The sequence below is a fragment of the Rhinatrema bivittatum genome, chromosome 6 (genome assembly GCF_901001135.1).
Source record: "Rhinatrema bivittatum chromosome 6, aRhiBiv1.1, whole genome shotgun sequence".
In the NCBI taxonomy this organism is placed as follows: domain Eukaryota; kingdom Metazoa; phylum Chordata; class Amphibia; order Gymnophiona; family Rhinatrematidae; genus Rhinatrema; species Rhinatrema bivittatum.
Genome location: NC_042620.1, coordinates 338,737,864 through 338,759,207, shown reverse-complemented (window position 1 = coordinate 338,759,207; position 21,344 = coordinate 338,737,864).

Below are 21,344 nucleotides of genomic sequence, written 5' to 3'. Positions count from 1 at the left end.
ACTTCTCACCGGTGGGTAAAAAATCATACATGTAACACTCTATGCAAATGACTGGGAAGCCCCCCTCTTGCTGCTGGACTGCTTCTTCATCTCAATTTTGATAAGTTCCTAGTTAAGTTTTAGGTTGCTATGGGAGTAGGAATGTGTCTAACGTCCTTTAAATGTATTAGTGAATTCACTATGTGTCTGGTAGTGGCCTACTGGGGTCTGATCGAATTCTCAATAAAGTTTTTGTTGATTTTTTTTTTTTTTTTGTGAAAGTGGCGCCTGCCTATAAATTAAGGGATGAGCTAGTGGTGGGTGGGTGAGGGGTGGGAGGGTTGGGAAATCCAGTCTAACTTCAGTCAGCCAGAGTGACTTACTGCTCTCTTCATTAACAAATTTTGATACCTATTCACACCCAATCACACTACCTCAACACCTTTCCAAGGTGAGTAACTGAGCTGAACTATTCAATCTTTTTACTTAGGTATACACTGCTCCTAGCTTATTTCTAGCATCTGGCTACTTTTTGGGGGGTTTTGGGGTTGTTTTTTTTTTAATACAAACACTCAATTTGTACTAAATACAAACACTCAGTTCTTTTAAACTCTGCAAAACACTGAGTTCTGCAGATTTTTAAAAATAAACACACTACCTACTAGCTACCTTATTGACTGACTATTTAAAAATACAGTCTAACTTGTTTATTCACTGCCTTTCTGACTATTAAATGCACAAACACACAAAATAATATTCCCAAATAGTTAACTTTGCCCCATTACTTTTAAAAAAGACAATGTCCCAAGCAGAAACTTACTGATTCCTTTCAGCCACCAGCAAGGTGATCCTCTCCTCTCAGTATTCCCACTTTACTGACTAATTGAAGGGTAAACTAAATTAACAGACTGATTAGAAGATAAAGAAATAAATTGCTCTACTTTGCTAGCAATATTACAAAGACATTAAACATTAATCTGAATCTATTTGAAGAGATTTTGGATACCCATGCTAATATCTGACACCCTTGAACTTGATTAAATGTGATTTGTTCTAATCAACAAACTGTCATGGTTTCACCTGCTGTGCAGCCTCACTATGCCCTGATTCTGCCTGCAATAGCACATCCCCACCACACTGGAGCACTCTTGGAGGCCCAAGGCCACAGGCCAGCAATAGCAAGTATCAAAGGCCTACCCACATCGAGGGATACCCTCTTCCATCGCACCACAGATACAGTAGTCACACATACCCTTCATGGCAGAACCCGGGCAGCGACAACTGGCACCCGAGAGTGCCAGGGGGACACAACGCCCACTGCCCATTCCCAGGATGAAACCAGGTAGGGAGGCCATTGGAGAATACGCTGTATAGCATAATGAGCAGCCAACACTTCTACCAACAACTTTGGTGGGCCTGGCCAGCACCACCTCAAAGAGCTTTGCTAATCAAGAAGGAGGGCAGGTGTAGTGAACAGCTGCAAGGGCTAACAAAATGGACCAAAGACACAGGAAAGAAATAATGTAAGAGGAGTATTGGAGGCCCATGCAAGCATACAATAATCTTTGGGCGGAACTGATGGCTCAGGGACAGAGTGACAAGCAGGACATCAGGAGAATCAAAATGCAGTGGAAAGACCAAACACCAGCCAAGCAGAGCGGCCATCACAGACAGGAGATAACAATGCTGGTGAGTTGGGGGATAATGACGGGGGGAAAGGACAGAAGTTGGGCTCCTCGGTTGCCGAAACTAGCACGGTGACCAAAAAAAAAAAGGCGCAGCATAAGCACAGGACAAGGGCCAACTGGGACAATTCTTATTCCAAATAATCATCAGATTCACAATACAGACCGATGTTAAGCTACGCAAAATGACGGATCAAGGGATACGCACAAGAACTATAAGAAGGTCATCTTCCATATGCTCAAGAAATCTAAGAGGTCATATCCCACCAGGCATTTGCAGTCACAGGGCTACGCAGGTTGGCGTTATAAGCAATGCATCATCAGCAACCCAATCTGTAGGAGCGGAGTAGTAGCCTAGTGGTCAGAGCAACAGGCCCGGAATCAGGGAAGCCAAGGTTCAATTCCTACTCAGGGATTACAAAAGGCAAAATTACCTCTCTCTCTGGCAAAATAAATGTAGTGACTAACCTTCAACTCCATCCACTACACCCAGGAAATTTCCTCAGATTCAAACCTCAATGGGACATAGGAGGTTTATGGCCAGAGGGAAAAGAAAAAAAACTCCACCTGCTTAGAGAATTCCAGTCCATCACTAAAGACGTTGATGTTCATAGGCCCACAACAAAACTGAAGGTACAGCAACAGGTCAAAAACTACACAGAATAATACAGCAAGTGGCATCAGCAAAGAAGATAACACTACGGGTGGTGCAATCCACCTTGTGTACCTTGAAGGTTGTATGTTGGGTTATTTCCATGGGAAGAGCCTTCAGGAGAAGATTAGCAGTGGCCACAGTCTGGATACATCTACCCCATTATTTAATAAGAGTTACAAAAGATATACAGCAGCAAAAGGGGGGGGGGAGAACGACCCCCATGCCGGCACACATATAGAGGATTGCTCTGTAACCACATTTGAGTTAAGACGTAGATCTGGGGGCACCAGCTACTCGGACATCACAGGGCCGGAGTTATGTCTATGCGAACAACTGTCTGTGAGTAAACAGATGGAGGTAAAGCATGTCACATTGGTGAAAGGAGAATGCTTTCTATAGGAATGCTGTGATAAAACACCAGGCTCAGCCAGTCATTCCTGTCAAAGCATGAGAGTGGAGTGACAACACTAACTCCTTCATTCAGAAGAAGAAAAAGATAGGAAGATCAAAGAAAGTAGGGTCCACCATCCCACTCGCTTTCTTTGGGGCATCAAGAGTGAGCAAAGGAGCCAACAAAGATGGCACAGGAGATAGCGGATTACTTGGAAGGAATGTGTAGGAGGCCAGAGGTGTTGGATGCCAGAGGTGTCAACCATCACCATGCACGAGTCCAAGGCAGAGCAAGCCGCGGCGCAAAATGTGTGGAGGATGCTACACTGGTACGATACGCAAGTACAAGTCAGACTTCAAGTAGCCATGATATAGAAAATTGGACGATGGCGACCCAATGTGGGTCTAGTGATGAGGATACATGATTTGTGTTTAGGTAGTCTGGGTTGGATACCCCGGTGGAGTAGCCCACAGAAATTTCGCTCTGGATAAAGTGACCACAGCTAAACAAAATGCTTAATTATATCTTGCAGATTCACCGTGCATTAAGAGTTTAGCTTGGTTCATTGGGCAATCCTATATGCAGAGGGCTTTGCACTGGCACCGCCATGGTGGGGTTGTCACATGGATGGGAAAGCCCAGCATGTGTTGAAAACAGTTATTGCCCTGACTACAGCGCCCGAGGGGCTCAAGGGTTGCTACGGGAGGGGGGGGGGGCAATAATAATAAAACATCTGGGGGACAAGGACCTGTGACCCCATGGACCACACTTAGGACTGGCACCACCAAGATGGGTCATCACATGGATGGGAAAGCCCGGCAGCCATCGAGAACAGTTATTGCCCCCTACTATGGCACCCGAGGGGTTCGAGGGTTGCTAGGGGGGTAAGAATAATACATGGGGGGGGGCAAAGACCAATACATCTGGGGGGCAAGGACCTGTGGGCTCTTTGATGGTTGCGGCATATTTAATAATGCTATACAGGATGCCAACGGGGCATAATAGGACAAGAAAAGACACAGGCCGCAGCTTTTTCATTAAGTGGGGGGGGGGGACACGAGGCAAGGGTCCACCCCTACCTTGTGTCTTGGCGGTTACCTGGGCCGGTTGGGTATATTGCAAGTGGTGCTGGTGACATCACAGGACAGCGTGGTAGCCGATCAGCGCCCTGGGTGGTGCAAAAAGGTGGGGGCGCAGAATGCGCCGATGGTCAGGACCGCCTTGTTTGGTCCTTGTTTGGTCCCTACGGCGGGAAGTAGTGGAGACATCATAACAGCTCGGGTACCCAGGGAAGTTTTTCTTGATGTTTTTCTTGTGTGTTTTCTAGAGATGTGAATCGTGTGCCCGATCATTTTAACGATCAGGTTCGGATAGAGGGAGAAAAAAATCGGATCGGTTCCGATTCCAAATCACATCGTTAATTTTTTAGTGAGGCCTAAGCAGATTAAAAAAAACCCACCCCGACCCTTTACAAATGACCCATTTGCTCTCCCACCCCCCCGAACCCCCCAAAAACCTTTTACATGTACCTGGTGGTCTAACGGGGGGTCCGGGAGCCATCCCTTCAATCATACCCTCGGTGCCGGTGCAGGTGCTGGACTGGTTTCAAAATGGCGCCGATTGCCTTTGCCCTCACTTTGTCACAGGGAGCGACGGTCGCCTTTGCCCTCACTTTGTCACAGGGAGCGACGGTCGCTCCCTGTGACATAGTGAGGGCAAAGACGATCGACGCCATTTTGAAACCAGTCCAGCACCCGCACCGAGGGTATGATTGAAGGGATGGCTCCCGGACCCCCCGCTAGACCACCAGATACATGTAAAAGGTTTTTGGGGGGGTCGGGAGGGTGGGAGAAGCAAAGGGGTAATTTGTAAAGGGTCGGGGTGGGTTTTTTTTTATCGGGCCATCGGCACCATTTTTATCAGTGGTAGTCAAAATGGCGCTGATGGCCCGAGAGCGGGAGATCGCGCCGGGGGCCCCCCCCCCCACTGGACCACCAGGTAGTTTAACATTTTGGGGGGGTTCAGGAGGGTAAAGGATTGGTTTTAAAGGGTCGGGGTGGGTTTAGGGGTTGTTTTGGTGTACCAGTTTTCCCGCCCTCCCCCCAAATAATTCCCGTACTTGATTTAACGATTTTTCACGATAAATCAAGGGAATTCCTATTGTATCGAGTCCCTTACCGATTAATGACGATTTTTAAATTTTCGGACGATAATTTAAATCATTAAAAAATGATTCACATCCCTAGTGTTTTCCATGTTTACAAAAGTGAATGCTTAATTGGTCTAGTAAAGGGCCAGAAGGTAGGGATGACGGCTACATGGGTAAAGTGGTGGCTGCTAGAGTTATGATAATAACAGAATGTTTGATCATTTCTACAGTATTAGAAAGAGGTAAAGCATCCCTAGTTCCACATTTAAATTTAACACTAGTAACACAGGAAAAGCAATAACAGACAGATGAATATATTCTGAATAATAAATCACATTTCAAATAAAGATTATTATGAGGGAAGGAAGAAACTCTTTTAAATTGAACTCAGATAAAGTAAAAACATTTTTGATGGAATAATTACATCTTAACTTGTACACCAATGTCCTTGTGCTCAAATAGCTGAACATCTTACTTTTTTATTAAGAATGTATATAGTAATTGTAGACTGAGCTTGGTAGCATATACATACAAACAAGCTATGCATCTTACTTAGTTAAATAGAAAAATAATGTAAAATAATTTCCATGCTAGCCAAACAAGAACAGATTTACTAAATGCTAGAATGCACAAGGACCATGACACTCTGTCTAAAAATATTTAATGTTTTTCATACCAACATTTGATCCATTGTGTAAACAAATTATCTTCACCAATACATTCATATTATTCTATTATTTTGCACATTTTTTTTTTTTTTTTTTTTTAAAGAAGAACATTTTAGGGCCTGGCTACTAGAAAACATGGAATGGATTTTAAAAAAGTTTACAGTGTAAAAACAGAACTGCACCCAAGATAAAAACAGACAGTACTATACCAGAGTGGAGGGGAGCAGCTAAAAATTAGTCTTGGGAGAGAAACAGATATTACGGGTCATCTTTTTAATTGATTATGTCGCACTGTTGAAATAAACATTATCACAGTAACTCTTGGATTACTTAACGTACATACGCCATCATGGCTGTAATTCTAGACAGTAAAAGTCATTTGCAACAAAGCTAGGTTATTTTTCCAAGATAGAAGCAGAGCAGGAAATCAGTTTAGGTAATCTATAGCCACACAGCGTTATCTTGTACTTCGGAAATAAAGTTATTTTGCACAGAGCTCTTAGGATAAGCAAGAAAATGGCAATTTGCTAGAAATGACGTTGCTTTCCTTTTCGCTTTCTTTTTCTTCATGGTATATCACACATTCATGCACTTAGGGCTGGATTCAGTTATGCCGCAAGGCATAGTGAATCCCGCGGTAACGGGGGGCGAAACGGGGGGTGGCGGTCCTGCGAGAGCCGGCAGCGATCGCGCCTCCGCAATGCGATCGCTGCCGGCGTCGCGCCAAATAACTACACCATAAAATGGCCGCTGTGCCGGACGCCTCTAGCCCTGCCCCTCCCCCCTGGACCGCCCCTTTTTCAAGCCCTGGGTCTTACACGCGTCCCGGGGTTTACGCGTGCGTGGCCGGGCTGTTTGAAAATTGGCCTGGCACGCGTAAGGCCCGGCCACGCGCGTGAAGCCCAGGATTTACGCGCACCGGGGGTTTGAAAAATCTCCCCCTTAGCCTATATTCTTAAACAGATAAAGGAAAGAAAAATCGATAAAGTTTATTAGTTCTTTCAGTTTAAGGGGAGAGCAAATAGAAATAAGGGATTAGACCAAACTCCATAAAGTTCAGATTCCAAAAAAAGGATTTCAAATAGCTAAAGCATAAAAAGTTACAACATAAGACAAAAACCTACTTCCAATAAGAACAGTTAATCTATTCAATTATTAAATATGGCACAGTAAGTAATTTTTCTATTTCCATTTCAAAGCACTACATTTTTCTTCAGAGCAACCATATTAACCGATCTTCAAGAAACAAAACAGATCTTCTCTCTATAGGAAAAGGAGGAGCAGGGTCAGATCCTCTATTTTATCTTGTAAGTTATTTGTCCCTAGTGCCCTGATTAATTTTAGGCTGATCGAATTGTAAAGTCAGAGATGTCCAGGATCCCTCAAATATAGAAATCTTTAGCGTTGATTTTAAGACCCTCACGCGTGCGTCCAAGTGCACGTAGCTCCCGGTGCGCGCACACACAGACGCGGCTATTTCATAACACGCCCATCGGCGCGCACGTGCTGTAAAATATGATATCGGCGCACATGCGTGCCAGATTTTAACATCTGCATTGGCAGGTGGGCTCGATCGTGCGCAGGGGGAGGATTTTGTAATTTATGCGCGGCGACGCGATCAGCCTTTTTCCCCAATTAAGGAGTGGACTGGGAGGGAACTTCCCTACCCCCTACCTAACCTTCCTCCCCTTTCCCCTCTCCACCCCGATCTGTATCCCCTACCTATCTTCCTCCAATTTTTTTGTTTCAATACTTACTGCTCCCCTGGAGAAGTATCCTCTGCACGCTGGCCGGCTGCCGGTGAGTGCTTCCCCGGGAAAGGGCCTAATGGTCACTGTCCCAGCCGACCCCACCCCACCCCTCCCCACCCAGACTACGCCCCCATGGCCTGCTCCTTGTGAAAAGCCTGGCACCTCTGCGCATGCCGGGGTTAGGCGCGTGGCCGGGCCATTTGTAAAATGTGCGTGGCGCGCGCAAGGCCTGGCCATGTGTGAAACCCCTGAAATTTATGTGCCCAGGGCTTATAAATTCTGGACGTTTGTATCTGAGTTATTTAACCGAGTCCCATTTTTCAGTTCAGTTTTAATTAATTTCTGTTTCCTCTGATTTACCTTCTGCAATCCATTATTTAATTCATTATCTGAAGCTGTACTTTTTTATTCCTCCCTCAAATGTTTAATCTTCCCTAAGTTAATAATTTTATTCTCTGGGAACTGTATATTTGTTTGCAATTACACAAATTCTAGCACAACTTGCTCTAAGGAAGACATGGCAACAGATCAGCAGATTTAATTAGAATATAGAGCTCTTATCTTTTTCTGCCAGGCATTAAGATGTAAATTAAGCAATATTTGCAAGTCTTGGATTCCCTAGAATATTTTTGCCGGTGCCACATTTTACATAACAGACACAGAGACCGCACAATGAGTAGCACTTTTAGACAATCCTTATAGAGATACAATCAGTGAGTTTTTCAGTTACATACTGCAGATCCAGGCCTTGAACGGCCTACTGCCAGCTGCAGCCTGCATTCAAATGTTATCCGCAAGCATCAGCAAAGACGGTGGTTTTCTCATGACAGCCCTGCTCCTTGCAAACACGTGAAAACCAGCAGCAAGAAGAGAGAATGACAGACAACAGAGTTTCTCCAAATCAAATGTTAAATCGTTCCTCTTTACAGAGAAGCATAAGACCATCTGATCAGAATTTCCCTTGAAGCAAAACAGAAGTTTCTTGCTACACAGAGGGGGTGACGCTTTGAGGGGACATCTCAACCCACATAACAAGCTTGCCAAGACTACTGGATTATTCTCCCCCAGCCAGGTAAAGGTGCTGAGACTTTAGAAGATGTTTAAACATATAATTGGATCCCAACTGTGAGAGCCAAGTTCTTCACTCCTGAAAGCAGCTTTAAGCATTCATTACTCAAAGGAGCTTGTAAAGTGTTAAACTATTTCACATCACGCGGGCTCCCATAAACACTATCAGGTACACACACACACTCAAGCATAGATGCTCACCCCAGATGTCTGTTCAATCAGTTATCTTACTCTATACCCAGGTACCTTTATTTTTAATGAATTATGTTTGGTTTTTTAAGGATATCCTTCTGCCAGTTGTATCCTTATTGATATTTATCCAGATAAAACAGCCCTTTGCCTCCAACTGCAAGTTACAGTGTAACCTCTATTAATTTTTGAAGACTGCAGAACTGTATTGCAAATTCTAATTTTCTTAGACATGGCCTATGGTAGCTTCCTGCATGCCTCTTAAAACCATTACAAATACTACAAAATGCCTCAGGAAGGCTCTTGCTAGGATCCAGGAAATCCGATCACATTACATCCTTACTAATTTCTCTACACTGGCCGCCAGTACAATTCCATAAGAACATAAGAAATTGCCCTGCTGGGTCAGACCAAGGGTCCATCAAGCCCAGCATCCTGTTTCCAACAGTGGCCAATCCAGGCCATAAGAACCTGGCAAGTACCCAAACACTAAGTCTATTCCAAATCTACTTTAAAGTATTAATGCTAATATTCAAAATCAGTCACACTAGTAACACCGGTATGATAAGTATGATATTACAACCATACACACCGCAGATGTTACAGTCCGGGGCCATGCCCCGGGCCCTCCACCTACCTCGGGGAAGGCCTGGGCCGTTTCAAGGCCGCCTCGGGCCCGCACTGCCTCCGACGCGTCTCTCCCACCTCGGAGGAGACGCCAGCGATCGGCCGCGGCTGGCCCCGCCCCCTAGGCACACGCGTGGGGAGGAGTTTCTTTTAAAGGGGCCAGCGCGGGAAAACTCAAGGCCTGCTTCAGATGATGTCAGACGCTATCAGGGTATTTAAACCCTGCTTCTGGACATCTTCAGTGCCTTGCAACAAGGTCCTCTCAGTCCCCTGAGTTGCTAGTTGCTGCTTTGGATCTTGGATCATCTCTTCTACTTCTGGCTCCAACCCGGCTTCATCCATTGACTTTGTCTTCACTTCTGCCCCTGGTTTTGGTTTGGACTTCTGGCTTCTGACCCGGCTCCGTTCAACGACTCTGTTTCCAGCTTCCGCCCCTGAGTTTGGCTTCGGACCTCTGACTTCTGGCTTCTGACCTGGCTTCGTTCCTGGACTCTGACTTCTGCTTCCTATGTCTCCTCAGGTATCCGGTTCTTGCTCGCCCAGGTTGCTGGCTCGGGTTCTCACGGGCTCCTCCCGGGGGAGCCTCGGGCTTCCGAGGGTGAAGACTCTTCCAGCCTCCTGGGCCCTGCCATCCTCATCGACCATCTCTTCGGCCTTCCTGGATCCTTGGTCGCATAGGGTCCCACCTAAGTCCAAGAGGTCCGGGTCCCTACGGGCTCCTCCTGGGGGGACCTCGGACTTCCAGTGGTGAAGCCAAGCCTTCTTCGAAGCCTCTCTTCAGCGCCGCCTCCCAGCTGCGACGCCCACTATGGGTCCCCACAGTGCAACATCTGCAGTCTCAGCTGGCCCAAGGGTCCACGACCATAACAGCAGAGAACACTAAGATCCCAAAATAAAGGACTATTGACTGTTACAATATGAAGAACACACCTGACAAATGTAAGAGATCGTGGGTTTTCCATAGCGGGCCCAAAACGTTGGAATTCCTTACCTGATATGCTATGTATGAAAACAGACAGAAAGAGAATTAAAAGTGAGCTAAAGACATGATTATTTAAAAATGCACACATCAGAATGTAGGGAACTAAAATAACAAGGACAAGAGATACTAATTGATACATGATAAATAAATGAATGAGATATTGTATGAGGTACAGAATGAAATATGAAATTTATTTATTTTATTTTTAAACTTCATGTCTCTTGTCCTGATCTTTAATTAATATGTATTTGAGAATTCAATCGATACATGTTAAGGTCTGTGTGTGAATACTTCCTATGTTATCCATCATTATCTGCTGATTTATACCTTTGAATATTATTATTGTAAACCATTGTGATCTTTACTTGGAATGACAGTATATAAAATGTCTAAATAAATACATAAATTCACATGTGTGCTTATTTCAGTAAGGTGTCTTCCTAATTCTAGCTATTATCAGATTTTACAAGCACATTTTTGGCTAAACACAGAGTTAGACATAAAAAAAAACCCAGCTTCAAACATGAATTTCATTTGAATAAAACAACACGGAGACAGACAAATGTAAAAATAATACTGAAGCAGAATTTGACAATTAAAACATCTTCAAATATTAATCATTACCATAAATTAAAAAAAAAAACAAAAACTTTTACTTATCTTAAATTTACGGAAACTATCAAAACTGTTACTTCTTAAAAAATAATTGTTTATACATTACTCAGCATGCATCACATGTTACCCAGAAATACATTCAAACTAACACACCAACACACTGTAACTTTTGATTTCAATCATACTAGATGCCTCATTATATCTTATCCTAAAGTTGAACGCTCTACCCTTATTAACCAGTTAGTTCTGTGACTTACATAGCTTGACCCGAAACTTATCACAGAATTACACTTCTCAAGAACCTTGCATGGGTACATGGCTTCTCCTTGCATTTCTTCTTCTACAGCCATGGTCACTCCAACCTGAATGGGATAACTGGTATTGAGAATAACATCCCTGTCCAGCTCTATAAATTTTAACTCTACGAGGTAGATATTCAAAGCTGCCGTAGCTAACTTAGGGCAGGATTCATCATTCCTCACGGAATGATGAATCCTGCGAAAAAGGGGGCGGGGAGCGAAGGGGCGGGCCTGCGAAAGACCGCAGCCATTCGCACTGTGGTGGTGCGATTTCACCGGCCGCAGTGTGACCAGCTACAGCCTTTCACACGAATAGCGCCACCATAAAATGTGGTGCTATTCACCGCACTACTGCCAGCGAGAATGTTCCTCACATTATAGCCGGCAGTGGTGCCACGGCGGACTCCCCCTCTCTGCCCCGACTCCTCCCCTCCTGGTCATTTACATCCAATCGCTCGTGAAAAGGCCCTTTTCTCGTATGATAGGGGTTTATCGCATGTATTAGGGCCTTATCTCGTGCGATAAGGCCCTAAAGCACACAATAAACCTTTAGAAAATAGCCCCTTTAGCCGGCTAGAACTAATCTGGCTAAGTTACGATGAATATTCAGTGGTATGGTAAAGCTACTGAATACATGTGTATATGTGAACACCAAACACGTCTGCCCAGCTATGTTTATACCTATTCTATGGGGCATCTAAACTTAGACAAACTTATGCGGCTAACTCCAAATGTCGGTATAAGTTATACAGCTAACTCGCTCTGCCCCTGATCCATCCAGTACATGCCTACTTTTTAGGGAGAGCCAGAGTACCATGCAAGACATCAGCATAAATTCCCTCTCAAATGATTCACTGATAACTTTTTATAGGTTTTACAGGTTTACATTTTCAACCCATAAACTAAGTTGCATAATTGTCAAGATTTCTATGATTGACTTTCTATTATAAACAAATAATGTGAATGGCCAGATGGTAATTTTCTCTTGGTCTCCATACTAATTATCCTCACCTCATATGTAAATGATGTTATCTTTGGCTCACAATTAGTTGGAATGTCATCTGCCTTGTATCTGTTCAAGAATGTAGTATAATCTTAGATAGAATAGCAACTGTCCTTATATCTATTCTATAACCTTGTAGCTCAGCATCTTTATGTAACTTACATCTATGGGGTACATTTTAAAAAACAGCATGAACATGTACTTTTGTTCGTGCAACTGACGCGAACAAAAATCCGGGGTCGGCATGTGCAAGGCTGCACTAAATTGGCAGCCTGCGCGCGCTGAGCCGCGCAGCCTGCCTCCGTTCCCTCCGAGGCCGCTCCGAAATCAGAGCGGCCTTGGAGGGAACATTTTTTTTGTCCCCCTCCACCTTTCCCTCCCTTCCCCTACTTAACCCACCCCCCCCCGGCCCTACCTAAATCCCCCCCCTACCTTGCTCGATGGAGTTACGCCTGCTGCTGGCAGGCGTAACTTGCGCATGCCGGCTGGCCAGGCCCTGACACAGGCCACTGTGTCAGGGCACTCGGCCACGCCCCCGGACCACCCCGGACTGCAGATACGCCCCCAGGACATGCCCCCGGACCGCAGACACGCCCCCTGGACTGCCCATTTTAGCAAGCCCCGGGACTTATGCGCGTCCCGGGGCTTTGCACGCGCCAGTGGCCTATGCAATATAGGCGCGCCGGTGCGCGAGTGCCCTGAGCACGTAAATCCGGCAGGATTTACACGCACAGGGCTTTTAAAATCTACCCCTCTGTGTTTAAGAAAACAAGTGGAAGCCTCATACACAAATGTCATGCTTACAATGTTGTTAGTAATTATAAAACTGCCTATGATAAAAAATCAAGAACAAGAATAATGACTTCATTTGTGACATGTCAAAAAGTATTTCACTGCCATTTCACCACTTTCCCCTAGAAGCCATATCTGTAATGGGGACTGTAAGCACCAAAACAATACCCCAGATGCATGAGTCTGTACTTTTTGGCATTGAATCACAGTTGCCAAGTCTTTGACCACTCTTCAAGCTTTCTTAAATTACTTTCCATTCTCTCTACTCCTTCAGGCATGTCCACTCTATTGCAGATCTTTGTATCATCTGAAAATAGACAGACTTCACCTCCTATCACTTCTGCAATATTGCTCACAAAGATATTGAACAGAACCAGTCCCAAAATCAATCTCTGAGGTATTCCATTTAACACTGGGTTTTTTTTTTTCAGAATAGGTTCTATTTACCATTACATGCTATTTTTTGCCAGTCAACCAGTTTGTAGTCCGCTCCACAATCTTGGCACAGAGTCCCAAGCTTCTCATTTTAATCACCCAACAAAAAAAAATCAGATTGGTCTGACAAGACCTTCCCTTGGTGAACCCATGCTGCCTCAGGTGGAGCAACCCAATGGATTATAAATAGTTCACTATCCTTTCCTTCAGCAGTGTCTCCATTAAATTTCCCACCACCGAGGTGAGGCTAACTAGTCTGTAATTTCTAATTTCCAGCCTCCTCTCTGCTATCACTCTTATGAAGCAGAGCCACCACAGCTTTTCTCCAGTCACATAGCACCACTCCTATTTCTAGACATCTAAAAGGCACTGGGAGGATCATGGGAAAAATTGAAGAAGGAATAACTGCTGTTTTGAAGTCTCATCATTGATCTCAACTAATGAATATTCTGCAAATGATGAACTGTGCTGGGCTTTGCCTGAAATGAATTCTTTATGCTAAAGGATTTATTTAGCTGCTATACTTTTTTGCTATTATCTGAACTTTTATTGTGTAAGCCTGTGGATTTTGTTGAAGACATTCTTTAAGTTGTTGAAGAAGTCGCTGAAGCAGCGAGAGGGCTTAAAAGCACTTGCGGACTGCAGGGGCTATCTTCAGACTACAACAAATACAGGCTAAAACTTACCCTTGCCTCTCCGGAGGCTTGATTTTATTGTAATTATTTCTGTTGCTTTCCTCCTTAGGCCCCCTGCTCCTGGACGTCCCGCAGTGCTCCACCCCCCTCTCGGCCGACGACGCTGATGTAAGCGTGTCGCCGAAGAAGCGAGAGGGCTTAAAAGCACTATGTCACTGAGACCGACCAATAGCAGCGATCGGTCTCAGTGACATAGTGAGGGCATAGGGCCGTCGGCTGCCAGTAAACAAAATAGCGCCGACGGCCCTATGCCCTCACTATGTCACTGAGACCGACCAATAGCAGCGGTCGGTCTCAGTGACATAGTGAGGGCATAGGGCCGTCGGCGCCATTTTGTTTACTGGCAGCCGACGGCCCACACCCAGGAGATCATTCCCGGACCCCCGCTGGACCACCAGGGACGTTTGGCAGGTCTTGGGGGGGTCAGGAGGGTGGGGGGTTGCAGGAAATTAATTTGTCAGGTCTTGGGGGGGGGGTTGTAGGAAATTAAGTCGGCAGGTCTTGGGGGAGTCGGGGGGGGGGGGGGGTGTTTGTTAGATTTTTGTTTGGTTTTTTTTTTATATTCGCTCCATAAGACGCACGTACATTTTCCCCCCACCTTTGGGGGAAAAAAAGTGCGTCTTATGGAGCGAAAAATACGGTATATCTCTTCTAAATTAACCCAGGCAAAAGAGATTCAGGAAGCTGCCAAAAATTATCCCATTTCCCTGGAGATCCGAGATCTTGGGATCTTCCTTGATTGTGAATTCACACTGAAAGCATGCATTAAAAAAAATAATTAATGATGGGTATTTTAAATTGAATGTCCTTAAAAGATTGAAGCCTCTCTTATTTCCAAAAGATTTTAGAACAGTCTTACAAGCTCTTGTTTTGTCAAAATTGGATACCGTAATTCGATGTTTTGGGGGCCTACCAGCGAATAAGACCATTACAATTATTACAGAACTCAGAAGCTAGACTTTTGACAGGAACTAGAAGATCTGATCACATTACGCCAATATTGAAGGACCGTCATTGGTTACCTGTTAAATACAGGGCTCAGCATAAAGTTCTATCGCTAATTCATAAAACCCTCAACAACGAAAAGACAGAATGGTTAACCTCAACATTACATTTTCATATCCCATCATGAATTACAAGATCAGCAGGTACAGGGATGTTACCCATCCCTTCTCCTAAAATTGCTCATTTAAATAATGTGAGAGAAAGGGCTATTTCCATTGCCGGACCCCAGCTGTGGAACTCTCTACCTCAGGAACTAAGGATGGAATCTGACATTAAAATATTTAAAAAGGGTATTAAAACATGGCTATTCAAACAAGCTTTCCAAGAGTTTTAATCTAAGGATTATATTCCCCCTTTAATATAAATATTTAGTTAATTATATTTGGGCCTCCAATAAGTCTAGATATTGAGAGGTTTATCTCACCACCCATTTACCTAAGCTGTATGCCTTGAATGTTCAGCGACTGTACCGTTCCATGATGGAATGCCTTCGGGCATGGCAAGCTTTACCTCTCTCTGAGTGGCAGGATTAATTTATTTAAAATGGTGCTTCTTCCCCAGTGGACTTCCTTATTCCAAAATCTGCCACTGACCCTGAACCATCATGACAAGCAAGCACTTGAAAAGGGCATTTGAGTGTTTATATGGCATGGCAAGAAGGTGAGGATTGCGCTTTAATGGCTACAGGGGACCTGGAGGTGCAGGGGCTTGAGTGCCCCCAACCTGCAATTATATAATCTCGCCAGCAATATGCAGATTCTCAGGGACTGGAAGCTGGGAGAGTCTCATCATGGTCTCCCCTTATAATCTGAGGTATATTCTTCAGGCTGGGAACGGCAGAGTGGTATTTCCAGACGTGTTGAAGATGTTAATGGTGCCCATTACGAATGCTTGGAAAGCTCTTATAAAGCAGCTACACATTCCTTGGCTCAGTCCATATCTGCTGCCCCTTCATGGCAATCTGGAGTTTTCCCCTGGGTCACAATCAGCAGGGATGAGGGGTTGTATCGCCCAGGATATGACTCAGCTACGGCACGTTCTGGATGGCACGGGGCACTTGCTTCCACTGCAAGATATTAAGGCTCTATATGGACCTGTGAAGGCCCCAGAATTCTCCTATCTACAATTGAAACATTATGTCTACTCAATACCCGAAGGACAAAGTGCCTTCTGTGGCCTATTATTACAAAACTTCCCAGGTCAAGGTGGGGGTAAATCCATGTCAATTGATGGCGGAACGGTGGAATAAGGATGGGCTATTTGTGATCACTGCAGCCATGGTTCAGCTTAGCCTTAATACTATCACTAGAGTGTCCCCCAATCAATATTTCCATGAGATGCAATACAAGTTCCTTTGGAGAGCTTACATTTCCATAAAGTATTGCTATTGTATTACAATTAGTAGAATTGTCTGTTTATGGGAATTTCAATGGGCTTGGTCAGATCTTTTACAAAAGTAAACAAGGCTCTTGGGTTAAACTGAAAATTATTTATTTTGTTGGAACAAAATTCTTTCTTTGCTTTATTGGTGGATTCGTATTTACGTAAGATTAATCTATAGTTTGTTAATAAGTCAGTTGTAGGAGATACTTTCCATTGTCTCTCAACCTTTCTTAGGGTTCTTTTTAGTGTTCTCAACTCAGTGGTGTACCATGGGGAATGTTGTTTTTTTATTAATAGAAATAACTTTTTTGGTAAGTCTGCATAAATAAAATGTGTCGTTCCCGCCTAGTGCCTACTGACACATGTGGGAAATGTCACAAAGAAGCTGGCACACTTTCCCACTTGTTCTGGGGATGTGTGCTGATTAAGCGTTACTGGTATAAGATTGCTGCTTATCCCTCGGAGCTACTTGGGACCCGTGTTCCCTTATCCCCTCAAGTTTTGTTGTTTGATAATGTTACTGATTTGGGGATTCGGGGTCTGGGATCTTGTATGTTTATACGGAAGACATGCTATGTTGGTAAGAAGGTGATCCTCCTGCACTGGAAGGAGGCTATGCCCCCCACTTTTTGGGAATGGCGCAATCATCTGCACAGGATGCTTCAAATGGACAGCATGTCTTTGTGGACATCCCCCCCCCCGCCTTCGTCGGACGTTTCTGCTCATCTGGGATGTTTATCTCCAGTCTTTGTCTCTCGGACACGCAGTCTACTGCTTAACAAATGACTGAATATAACCTTGGCCATCTGAGGGGGGGTGTCTATTCATCGAATTATGAACTGGTTCTTGGGAACAAAGGTTGGGGGGATGGGGGGAGTTAACTCATTTAAAAGTTGTGGTTCTTTCTACAATCTGGGCTGCATGGGTGCATAAGAGCCACTGTATGCACATGTCCACCTTTGTATATGACTGTTTACAAAACCAATAAAAATTGTTATGAAAACAAATTATATTATCTCTGCTCTTACTGCTCTGCTTTTTTAACTGTTTAAATTTTGTTTAATTATTTTACTATTTTATTTGTTTTACTAGTTTATAATGAAAATGTGTATTTACTTCTCTTCATTTAATTTTGGAAATGCAAATATTTTTAAATGAATATTTGTTAACTAATGTAAACCGATGTGATATGCTCTCATGAAACTTCGGTATATAAAAATTAAATAATAATAATAATCCTATTTTTATGCTAAATAAATGTGGCATCATTGGAACCACCAAATCCCAGGTGTGGACTAACTTACTCCAGGGTTTTGTTTCACTTGAGGCTGCAGAAGCCAGAGAACTGTTACTGTTCAGAAGAAGCCATTCTGAATGAAGTATCTGTCAGCCACTGAGGGGAGAAATTTACTTTTCCAGTAAAGAAATCTATCTCGGGGTAGCCTGAGCCTGGTCTACTAATCTATCCTCTTAATCACTTTTTAACAGAACCAGTGAAAGGTTTGGACTTATTTTATATACCTTAAGCTGGGTTTACAGATCATTTTATATTTAATGAACTCACTAGTCATGGACCGTGATTTGCTCATTGTGGTTTGGAATGTGTGAGAGTTTTGATTAATATGAAGTGATCTAGCTCATCTCTGGGACACATATCTATTCTGATTCTTTAAAAGTAGAATGAGAACATTCATTTTCAATGGTTTCAGAAAGGCCGATTCATTATCCATTAAAATATATCCTACAGTGCTGCAAACCTAATCAAAATACAAATTAGTAAGAAAAACAATTCAGTTGATACTGAATATTCTTGAATTGATTGGGGTCTTTTCTTTTATGGCAAAAAAAGGTCAGCTTTGACATCCAGCATTTAATTTGCATAATACTTAATGCAAATAACATGACATCCACCAACCAAAATAAAAAAAGGGGGTTACTGACATTATACGATATTGAAATCCCAGAAAGAAGGGATTAAACCAGTACTGATGAACATGTAATGAGAAAGTGCTTAGGTAGCTCGGAGAAATGCGAGAGCAGTAGGATAATTGATTAGAACACCATGCAGTGGACAAAGCTGTCAGCTCTGATGATTAAGGAAGACGAAGAATTGTTAGTTAAACTGACCTAAGGCCAGGAATGACAAGGTACAGGAAAGTCATGATTTTAAATACTGCTTTTTTAGGGAAGTGTGCGACAAACAATTTAATTTTGGTTCATTAGTTCATTTCATTTTCTTCAATAATTCGTTTCATTCATTTTAAATGAAAAAGGGTTTTTTTTTGTTTATTCATGTCATTCAATCATTTTCCATATCACCACTTCTACCGCCAATAATCTCAGCCTCTCTCTCCATGCCAGACACTGCCCTCGGCCGTGGGAAATCTGGCGGCCCTCAATCACTGCTCCTACGCAGGCCACAGCTTCCATCTCTCTCTCTCTCATCGCAGCCGGCCTGACTCCACTCCGGCCCCTTCTCTCACTGCTGCAGCCGCGCCTCACAGTACTTGCTGCGGCTGCAGAGGAATATTGCACGATACATTGCTGAAACCGCAAGGAAACCTGCACCTAATCCACTGTAGTCCAACTCCGCTCTTCCTGCCTCTCTCACTGTGGCCCACAGCTCCTGCTGTCTTTTCTCCATCAGCCATGCCAGGCCTCTTCACCAGATTTCAGACGGCAAACATAACTCCTAGGAGGCCAATGCAGACCTCCTCCTCACCACTGTAGTTACACCCTTCAGCCACTCAGGACTCAGGTATTTATATTAATCATTTTATATATTATTATTGGATATCCTATTTACACGACGATATTCACCTTAAGCTTTTTTATGACGAAGGAAATTTCCAATCTCAGTACTGCTATTTAAAATCACCGGTCTCCGGGAACAGCTCTCAGACAGGTATCAACTTCTCCGCGCTGGCAGCTTTAATGCTGGATCACCACAGCCTCGGGGAGGGGGGGGGGGGGGGCATCAATATTTTATTAAAGGACACTGTGAGGTCTCCACCCTTCGACTCGTTCAAGCCTGCAACCCCAAGCACCTTAGAAAGTGCATCTTTATTCTATGTAAGGACCCCACCTTGAAGCCACACGGTGCGCGTTAGGGGCCGGCAGAAGTGAAAGTGTCAGCGAATCCATGGCTCTCAAGTTTCAGTGCTTCAGTTCCCAGGAGCACAAACTCAGTCTCAGTTTATTACAATGTATTTTAAGTATAATAATGTATTTAGATATATTTTAGGTTTAATAATGTTTTTAGGTATAATATTGTATTTTAATGTATTTTGGGTTTGATAAGGTATTTTAATGTATTTTAGGATTAATGTATTTTAAATATAATTTAGGTTATTAATATGCTGTATGTTATATTTAGCTGCATGTTTTATTTTGTTGTGAACCATTACGATGGATCCCTAGTGATGGTATATAAAACTTAATAAATCTAAATGCCCGGAGTTTGATTTGCTTGGGCGAGGATAATAACAACAATTTTCTGGTTATTGTTGCAGGACATGGGTCAAACAGGAATGCAGAGCTGCAGGATTCTGTCTGAGACGTACAATGCACCCAGGCAGGGCCGACAAGGGGTACAGCTGAGGGGCATTTCAACTGTTCCTGCACCCGGAAGATGGAAATTTACTTTAAAGACATTTAAAGGAGAAGATTTTGAAGCTCTTTAATCAATCCCTCTTTATCCTGTGGTGAGATAGAACATCTAACTTTTTACTTCAGCGCAGGCTGCTCTACTCCATAAAGAAAAAAAGGGAAGGGGACAAAGAGAGATTGGTAAGGAGAGAAGAGGAAGCAAAGGAAAGAAATAAAAAAAGATACGTCATACATCCTTCACTGCCAATGAGCCACATCTCTGGCCTGAATGAGAACCTCCTCCGCGTGCACTGAGCTAGCACTTTATTCTTTACTTGTTAACGTGCTGTATCTGGATCCATTTATAGACATCTATAGCATTGCTCAGTGCCTGGGACTTCTACTCTGACTTGTGCTTCAAGCAAAGAGGATTGTACTCTCATTAGGCAGCTAATTCAAAAGGGCTATGCTGCTGCCTTGGCTAAATTCTCTAGGTCCTCATCTCCCAAAGGCAAGGAGCAAGAAGAGATGGAGGCATCTTCAGTGGCCAATCTCTCTAGCCCTAGTCTGGGATGGCGAGTGATACCCTAGTAACTAAAGCAGACCCTGGCAGCTCTGATCCAAGAGATTAAATTAATGTGCGCGCTGACATAGGCACCATGATCTTAACTAATACAGAAAGATATTAATGGTTAAGGGCAGACACGACATCAACGAGGTGCATATGGGAGAGCAGATAGACAGTGCAGTTTGCTCTTTCAAGAGAATTAAATCTTTGAAAAACGGTGTTTGTGAATTGCAGGACAAACAAGAGGACATGGAGAATAGACAGAGTCATTTAAATAACAGGATCCTAGGGGTCCTGGAACCAGATGAAAGAGAGGATACTAACGAAGGTTGCGGCAGTTTTGAAAGATATCTCAGCAGTTCCTCTCTAAGTTAAGTGCCCATTCTAAACTAATGTCAACTGATTAATAATATTTTAATTGCAAAAAAAATGTCTTAAAACATAAAATTATTGGAGGCCTATTATAAAGAAGTGATTTATAAGCTTCATTGGGCAAAATCCCAATGCCTGTTTTCTCACATGGCTTTATAGTACGATGGTCTCCTTATGGTCTACGTAAGCCCAATTCTGGGTATTTTGTGGACACCTGAGACACTCCATTGCACGGTGATTCAAGTACTGTTTTGTTAGATCAGATATGCCAGCATTTTCAGGTTACTCGTGTATAACGTGGCTGGGAAGAGACCAATTTACGCAGGATGGTAATTTCCCTTTAGTTCTCTGGATATGAGCACTAGTGAGATAAGCTAGAGTGCAGATGTCATTCAACCTCTTTCCAAGCAACCCAACATTAAGTTAATGATTTGCATTTTTTTTT